Below are 8,862 nucleotides of genomic sequence, written 5' to 3'. Positions count from 1 at the left end.
AATGTTGAAGCGACAGTGCACCCAGCAGTTCATGTTATGGTACTACAGGAAAAATAAAGTGGAAAGATTTTATCATGAATTTATAACATTAAACGACACGTCGATGCAAATTTTTGAAGTCAACATTATTTATGTTACTGATCATTTTTTGCATTATTGTATGCTACACACATTGTGGTTTGAGATGGTCTATAAATTTAATTCTAGTTTTACTTTTGCCGCCCCCCCCCCCCCCGGGAAAGAATCTCAAACTCTGCCTGTGTCTGACTCCTCGTCTTCCGATTGGGTCGTCTTCCCGCCTCTTCTCGCATTTGTCGAGCGCGGCTTATTTTCTGCGCGCTCACGCTGCTCGTCTGCCAGATACCTCGCACGCAGAAACATGACACCAGTCGAGGCGTCGCATATTCAGCATCTGCATGAAAAGATGCTCAGGGCAGAGATACTGGGAGGAGAGATGGGGAAACGCTGACTCAGCGATCACCGGGTTCAGGTTGTGATGGACAAACATTCACTCAGAGTTTGTTCATTTGTCACAGAGAGAGAAATTCATTATGTTCATCTGTGGATGTAATGAAAGGTCGCCGTGGAAACATTGGATGCTGCCGCCTTCACTGTGTGGTTATATAAGCGCTCACATTTCCTCTGACAACAGAACAGAACATACAGGGGTGTGTGTGTGGGTGGGTGGGTGTGTGTGTGTGAGGCGTGGGTGGAAACTGCTCCTTCATGTTCCTTCCTGCTCCTCCTCTTCCTCAGAAACGTCTGAACCCGAGCCATGAACTCCCGAGCCCACGTCGACGTCCTGGAGGAGCTGCAGCTCATCGCCGCACAGAACCTGCACAAGCTGGACGTCAACAAACACTACGAGGTGGTGCGAGAGCTGGGGAAGGGCACGTACGGGAAGGTGGACCTGGTGGTTCACAGAGTCAGAGGTAGAAAAACACACAGGCTTTGTTTTTATCCCTGGCAAAAATAACAACCAAAATTAGTTAGAGCGTTCCAGAGTGAATTAGAGCAGAGATGGGCAACTGGCAGCCAAAAAAACACACAAATTAACTCCAAAAACACACAAAATCACGTAGAGATACACAAAACTTCAACAATAATTCATAAAAGGATTCCAAAAACATATGAAAGTACACAAAATGCCACAAAGATACAGACAATGACCACAAAAATACACAAAACAACAAAAATATACTAAAAAAACAAGAAAAAAAAACACAGAAGTACTACAAGATGTCTACAAAAGTAAACAAAATGACAAAAAGATATACAAAACAACAACAAAAATATACACAATTACTCCAAAAACACATGGAAGTACGGAAAATGAAAACAAAAACACACAATATGACAGAAAATTCGACAAAACAACAACAAAAAGACACAAAAGGAAGTCTCACCAAAGTAAACAAAATGAGAAATATGTATACAATACATATGTATACAATAGCACAACAAAAATACACAAAAGAACTCCAAAAATGTATGAAAGTACACAAAATGACAAAAGAATATACAAAATAAAAACTAGAATACACAATATGACAGAAAAAGACAAAATTACTCTAAAATCACACAAATTATAATTTAAATACACAATAGGACTGAAAAATGGACAAAACAACAATTAAAACACACAAAAATACAAGAGAAATACACAACATTAATCTACATGTTAGTCTACAAAAAATGACAAATAGATATACAAAACAACAGAAAATATACAAAAGCGCAGGAAATGACAACAAAGACACACGAAACTATGACTAAAATACACAATACGACAGAAAAACAACAACAGAAATACACAAAAGGGCAACAAAAGCATATGAAAATACACAAATAATCACCAAAAACATAAAAAATACAACAAAATTAAACAAATTGACACCAAAAAAAAGAAAAATTGAAAAAATTACAGCAAAATAAACAAAATGACACCAAAAATACAAAATTAAAGCAAAAATACACAAAATTACCCCAAAAAACGTATGAAAATTCACAAAATGGCAAAAAAACCAAAACCCAAAACAACACATCAACAAACGCAAACAAAATGACAAAAACAACACAGAAAATGACAGAAAATGACTCCAAAATCTTTGTTCTGTCATGTATTAATGCTCAGATCGCTCATTATTCAAAACGCTGAATGTCGTCAGTCTCAGTCTGAGTCATGTGACCTGGCTCCGTGCTGCGTTCACAGGCACTAAAATGGCTCTGAAGTTCCTGAGGAAGAAGAGCACTAAGCTGAGGAGTTTCCTGAGGGAATACAGCGTCTCCTTGTACCTGTCGCCCTGTCCCTTCATCATCGACATGTACGGCATCGCATTCCAAACCAACGACTTCTACGTCTTCGCTCAGGAGTTCGCTACGGCAGGAGATCTGTTCGACATCATTCCTCCTCAGGTTAAGATCACGCCATCACCCACACAAACAATAACACCTGTATATATACTGTACATCTATCTTTAGATATCTATGTTTGAGCTATGGCAAGGCAAGGCAAATTTGTATAGCGCATTTCACACACAAGGCAACTCAATGTGCTTTACATGATAAAACATTCAACTGTTTAAAATCAATAGGAACATTTAAAATCATCAGTAAAATTAATTAAAGTCATCAACAAACACATGACATCAACAACATGACAAAAAATCTCTCTCTCAATCATATGCAGTCGAGAAAAAAAGTGCCTTTAACTTTAATTTAAAAATGTTCACATGTGATGCTGACTTCAGCTCTGCTGCAATTTGTTCCACTTCTTTGCAGCATAACAACTAAAAGCAGCATCACCATATTTACTGTGAGCTCTGGGCTCCACTATCTGACCTGTGTCCATAGATCTGAGAGACCTGCTGGGTTCATACCTGACTCACATGTCACTGATGTATTCTGGACCAAACCCATTCACAGATTTATACACCAGCAGCAGAACTTTAAAGTCTATTCTGAGGCTGACTGGGAGCCAGTGTAAAGACTTTAAAACTGGAGTAATGTGTTCTGACCTCTTTGTTCAGCGTTCTGAACGAGCTGTAGATGTTTGATGCTCTTTTGGGGGATTCCTGTCAGAAGACCATTACAATAGTCCAGTCTGCTGGAGATAAAAGCATGGACCAGTTTCTCCTGATCTTTCTGAGCCATTAAACCTTTCACTCTGGAGATGTTCTTTAGGTGGTAGAAGATGTTTTTGTGATAGATTTGATCTGATGCTGAATGTAAGATCTGAGTCAATCAGAACACCAAGGTTTTTGACTTGGTCTTTAGCTTTTAAAGATCCAGACTCAGATACTTGCTGATAGCAGTCCTCTTTTCCTTGTTACCAAAGACAATCACCTCCATCTTGTCATGGTTTAGTTGAAGGAAGTTTTCACTCATCCAGCAGTTTATTTTTTCTAAACAGTCACACAACACCTCAATGGGACCATAGTCATCTGGGTTCAGTGATAGATATAGTTGTGTGTCATCTGCGTAGCTCTGATAATCAACCTTACAGTTCTGTAAAATTTGTCCTAAAGGAAGCATATAAAGGCTAAACAGAAGGGTCCAAGAACAGATCCTGAGGAACCCCACAGGACATTGGAATCTGTCAGATTCAAAGTTTCCAATGCTTACAAAATAGCTTCGCTCCTCCAAGTATGACTTAAACCATTGCATTACTTTAACATTTAGTCCAACCCATGTTTGCAATCTGTGCAACAAAATTGTATGATCTACAGTGTCAAATGCAGACTTAGATCCAACAGAATGAGAACAGATACTTTTCCTGAATCAGTGTTCAACCTTATGTCATTGATCACTTTGATCAGATCAGTTTCAGTGCTGTGATGAGAACAAAACCTGACTGAAATTTATCAAATATTTTGTTGAATGTTAAGAATTGACTCAGTTGGTTGAAGACCACTTCTCAATGATCTTGGCCATGAATGGAAGGTTCTGATTGGTCTATAGTTAGCCAGTATAGAGGCATCCAGTGTTCTCTTTTTAACAGCGGTTTCACAGCAGCTACTTTCAGGGATTTTGGTACGGTGCCTGATTGGAATGAGCAGTTAATTATCTGACACAAATCAGTGATAAATGACTTTACAACAGTTTTAAAGAAGTTTGAGGGTTTTGTGTCAAGGCAACACGTTGATGATTCAGCTGCTGAATCATCAACAGGTCTATTGTTTTTGGGTTCACTGTAATAAACTCTAACATTGTAGTTGACTCATCCCTCAGTGGTTGAAGCTGTTCAAGCTTTTTGTGATTTTGCTGGTTTGTTCTGATGTTTGACCTTATTGATTGTATTTTTTCATTGAAATATACAGCAAATTCATTGCATTTTCCAGCTGACAGTAATTGCTATCAACCAACTTGATATAAAATCCTACGTCACCAAAAAGAGAGAAACATAAATGTTATAGTTATAGAGAATAAGAAGAGAAACACATAAATGTTTAAACTAAATCTAAATATTCAGAGATCAGATTTTTAGGTTCAGGATGTAACTCACTTAGTTTGGGTTCAGTAAAGAAAAACATCAATATGAACATGTCATATTATCTACGGGTGTAACGATTCCTTCGTCATAGCAACGATTAGATTTGATTCATGATTCGTTGTTTTTGATTCGATTCAAGGATGATTTGAAATGGATTCAGTCATTTTTTAGCCAAACTATTAATTCAAATGTGAAATAAATCCCTGGATACTGGACAGAGCAGGTAATGTTTCATAGATTACTGTTATTTATTGTAAAGGAATCATCTATAAATTAGTTATAGACATAAACAAGTAAACAACATTTAACGGCAAATATATTCACATTTAATCTGAATAAAATCCAACCAACGCTTCAGTTTAAATTAACAGGATGTTTAAACTTTTCTGCTCACATTGTCAACGATCAATATGTTTACAGTAAAAATAAAAATGAGGTTTATCGAACTTGATTGTTTTTCAACATAAAAATAATACAATATTTATATAAAAAATGAAGTGGAACCAAGATCTGTTCAGGTTAAATGAACCTGATACTTAGCCTGAGGCTAATGCTAACGCTAACGAGCTAACGCTAACGCCGCTGCTGCAAGAAGTCGTCTTTACCATGATTGTTTTATTTCTAACAGCAGACAGCGACTGTAACTGTGTTAGCTACTGCGCTGAAGCTAGGTTAGCACAGGCTAAGCTAGTTAGCTTCCTTTAAACTTCCTGCCCCTCACTTTTATCTTAACTTTATGTAAACATTCAGACATAATAAAAATATACTCATATTTACAGTCTGTGTGAATTCATATTTTACATGCGTTCATAAAACAAGTTGATTGTTTAGATGATTGATTATTGATCGTAATCTTTAACTATAATTATGAGAAAAATTGGTTTCATTGTATTTCAGAGCTGATTTGTCCTGACTGAGTTTTCTCTCCATGTGCAGGTTGGACTTCCTGAGGCGGTGGCGAAGCGTTGCGTCCACCAGGTTGCGATCGCCCTCGACTACCTTCACTGTAAGAAACTCGTCCACCGCGACATCAAGCCCGAAACGTCCTCATCTTCGACAAGGAGTGCAGGAAAGTCAAACTATCCGACTTTGGCATGACGCGGCGTGCCGGCTCTCCGGTGAAACGCGTCAGCGGGACCATCCCGTACACGGCGCCCGAACTGTGCGACGCGTCACGGCAGGACACGTTCTGCGTGGACTCCAGCACGGACGTGTGGGCGTTCGGCGTGTTGCTGTTCTGCATGCTGACGGGAAACTTCCCCTGGGAGAAGGCGATGCCTAACGACGTCTTCTACGAGGAGTTTGTCCGCTGGCAGCGCCGTCGCACGGGGAACGCGCCGTCTCAGTGGCGCCGCTTCTCGGACGAAGCTCTGCGGATGTTTCGTAGACTTCTCTGCGTGGATAAGGACCGCCGCTGCTCCGTCAAGGAGGTTTTCAGCTACTTCAACCATTTCTGGATGTTGGACACGGAGAACGGGAACAGTGGCAGCGGCGCGGTTTTAGCTAACAGCGCACCGCCTTTTGACATCAGCTCGTCTTCGTCTGAGGAGGAAACGCTAGTGGACAAACTGAAGCATCAGAGTCTGTCAGCGATGATGGACTCGCCGTTTTCCTCTGCGTCAGCGAACGGCTCGCCGGCGTCCACCGGCAGCTACGAGCGCGCTAACAGAGAAGGTAAAGAAGGAGGACGAATCCTGGTGGCCACGCCCATCGAAATCTGTGTGTAACAGCGCCCTCTAGCGTCTAGACCAGACATGGGCAACTGGTGGCCCTCGGTCTCATTTTTTGCGGCCGTCAAAGCAAATCCCCAACATAATACACAAAATAACTCCCAAAACACACTAATCAGCAGCAAAAGTACACAAAAAAATACAGGAATACACAAAAACACTCATAAAACAACAATGCATACATACATAATAGCCCCAGACACACAGACGATGAAAAGGAAAATTCAGAAAACAACAAAAATACAGAAAGTGACCCCAAAAATGGCACAAAAATTAAGAAAATGACCCCTAAAGGCACAAAATTACAATAAAAACACAGAAAGTGACACAAAATTACAAAAAAAATACAGCAAGTGACCGAAAAAAGGCAGAAAATTACAACAAAATGCAGAAATTGACAATAAAATACACAGTTACAACAAACATAAAAAAAAAAAAATAACAAAAACACACAAAATGACTAAAAACTGACAAAAACATCAAAACCACAAAGACAAAAAAAAAAAGATAAAGCCTTTTCCCCGTGTGTTAATGCTCAGATTGTTGAATATTCTAATGCTGACATGAATTTATAATGTGGCCCTCTGATCAGACACAATCACATTTGTGTGACCCTTACGGTGATATAGTTGCCCATCCCTGGTCTAGACGTTCCTTTTTCTGAAAGCTGACGTGTTTCTGATGAAGACTAGCTCTGAGGAAACGACGTTCAAACGACTTCAGAGGAAACAAATATGGATGACGTGTGGCCAGTGTTTCATGTAGTTTTTATGTAGGAAATGTTTTTATACTCTGCTCTTATTTATTCAAAAGAACTTTCTATGTTTAATGTGTGTTTTTTTTTAGGGCTTCATTGAAAGATTCACGTGACTTTTAGATCGATTAGCTGCTCATCGTGTGTTTGTGATTCTGTGTAAAAGTTTATTTTCTAAACGTGACGTTTGTGTTTTTCCATTTCCACGTCCTGCTTTTTAAAGTGCGACGACCAGTTCGATCATTTCCACTGAGTAACTTTGAATAAAAACATCTGAAACTAGCTTTTTTTGAGTGTTTGTGTTTATTTTTCAAAATAAAACACTAACTTCTACGTTATGGTACCTGGTCTGCTACACAATAGTTGGGGACCATTGATTTACATACTTTAAAGCAGTGATTCTTAAATGTTTTTCCCCATTTTGAGAATTAAACATTTTCAGTTCTCCATCGCAAAAAGATTTCAACAAAATTATTGAAAAAAAAGTTAAAATTGAGACTTGTTTTTCAAAACTCATTAAAATGACATAAAACGTTCCATCACATATTTTAGAATGCACGACTCAATCTCCAACAAATGGTCTGTTTGTGCAAAATCATTAAATAAGATTTAAACTTTAATTTAATTAAACTCGTGTCTACGAACAGAAGACGACTGTATCATTAAAATATACATATTTTGAACCTATTAATGTGTCTTTTTTCTTACTGTAATGACATTTTAAAGAATCCAAGGCTTTTGGACTGTGAGAGTGGAAACAATGACTCAGCAACAATGTTCAGGCTGGGTTCTTTTGTTTTTGACAAGTGAGTGGAGGCACATATGGCAACAGGTGGACAAAAATGGACCAAAAGCAGTCAGGAGTGGGCAAAAAAAAAGGAAAGAGGTGGTATGTAAAGGCAATGGGTAGCTTAAATGGGTAAAATGTGGCAAACATTAGTGAAAAAAGACAAAATGTGGAACAAAAAGTGGCAAAATGTAGGATAAAAAGGAAACAAGTGCTATTTATTGGGCAAACGCTAGCTTATTTAGATGAAAAGTGGCCAATTTCAGGACAAAAAATGAAAAAAAAAGTGATAAAAAAGGGATATTTATTGGCAAAAGGAGCTAAAATCTGAAAAAAGGTGAAAAGAAGTTGGAAAAGGGCCAAAGGAAAAAGGGGTTAAAAAGTTTCCCCTTTTTCAGGTTTTCTGGGGAATAATAATGAAAATGAAGACATAAAGAGCCACATGTTGAGAATCACTGGTCTGTCAGGGCTGAATGTTTGTCCCAGTCCACCTCTGATATGAAATAAATAATTTATGAATTCTGAGCCTCCAACGTTTGTCCAACATTAAAATGTTTGCTTTGTTTCATCATATTTGGAAATGTCACGTCTCAATCAGGTGACTCATGAACTAACAGCAAACACATCATCCGTGGTCAGTACAAATTAATCATCATCATCATCATCATCGTCTGCTGGTTCCTATAATGTAAATCTAGGCTGATCTAAATGAGCTCGCTGTGCTCTTATTGGACGCCGTGCGAAACGCGGGGCTGGGTTTGACCTCACACTGATGATGATGATGATGATGTGATGAAGACGAGGGTGTGAAACGAGGCGGATGAGGAGCGTCTTCGTCACACTGCAGCAGATTCTGATGATGAAGATTTTAAATGATTGTCGTGAACCTGCAAACGTCTAAATCAGAGATGGTTCAACGTTTATCAAAGGCGGGGCACAAAACTGTGACAGTCTCTGATCTGAGCCTCATCTTATCAATATTTAGAATAAAAACCAATCTGAGCATTAATATTCTTTAAAAATATTTTTATGAATTTCGTGTCCGTTTTCTCTATATTTTCTATAATTTTATAATAGTCTTTTGTGCATTTTTGTTTTA

The 8,862-nt window shown here is 38.6% G+C and overlaps 1 pseudogene; it reads left to right on the top strand.

The window, feature by feature from the left end:
* Positions 1 to 375: 375 nt before the first annotated feature.
* Positions 376 to 6,558, top strand: LOC114467814 (serine/threonine-protein kinase SBK1-like; annotated as a pseudogene).
* Positions 6,559 to 8,862: the final 2,304 nt, after the last annotated feature.

Source organism: Gouania willdenowi, chromosome 8, assembly GCF_900634775.1.
Source record: "Gouania willdenowi chromosome 8, fGouWil2.1, whole genome shotgun sequence".
Classification (NCBI taxonomy): Eukaryota; Metazoa; Chordata; class Actinopteri; order Blenniiformes; family Gobiesocidae; genus Gouania; species Gouania willdenowi.
This window is presented reverse-complemented; position numbering and strand designations above follow the sequence as displayed.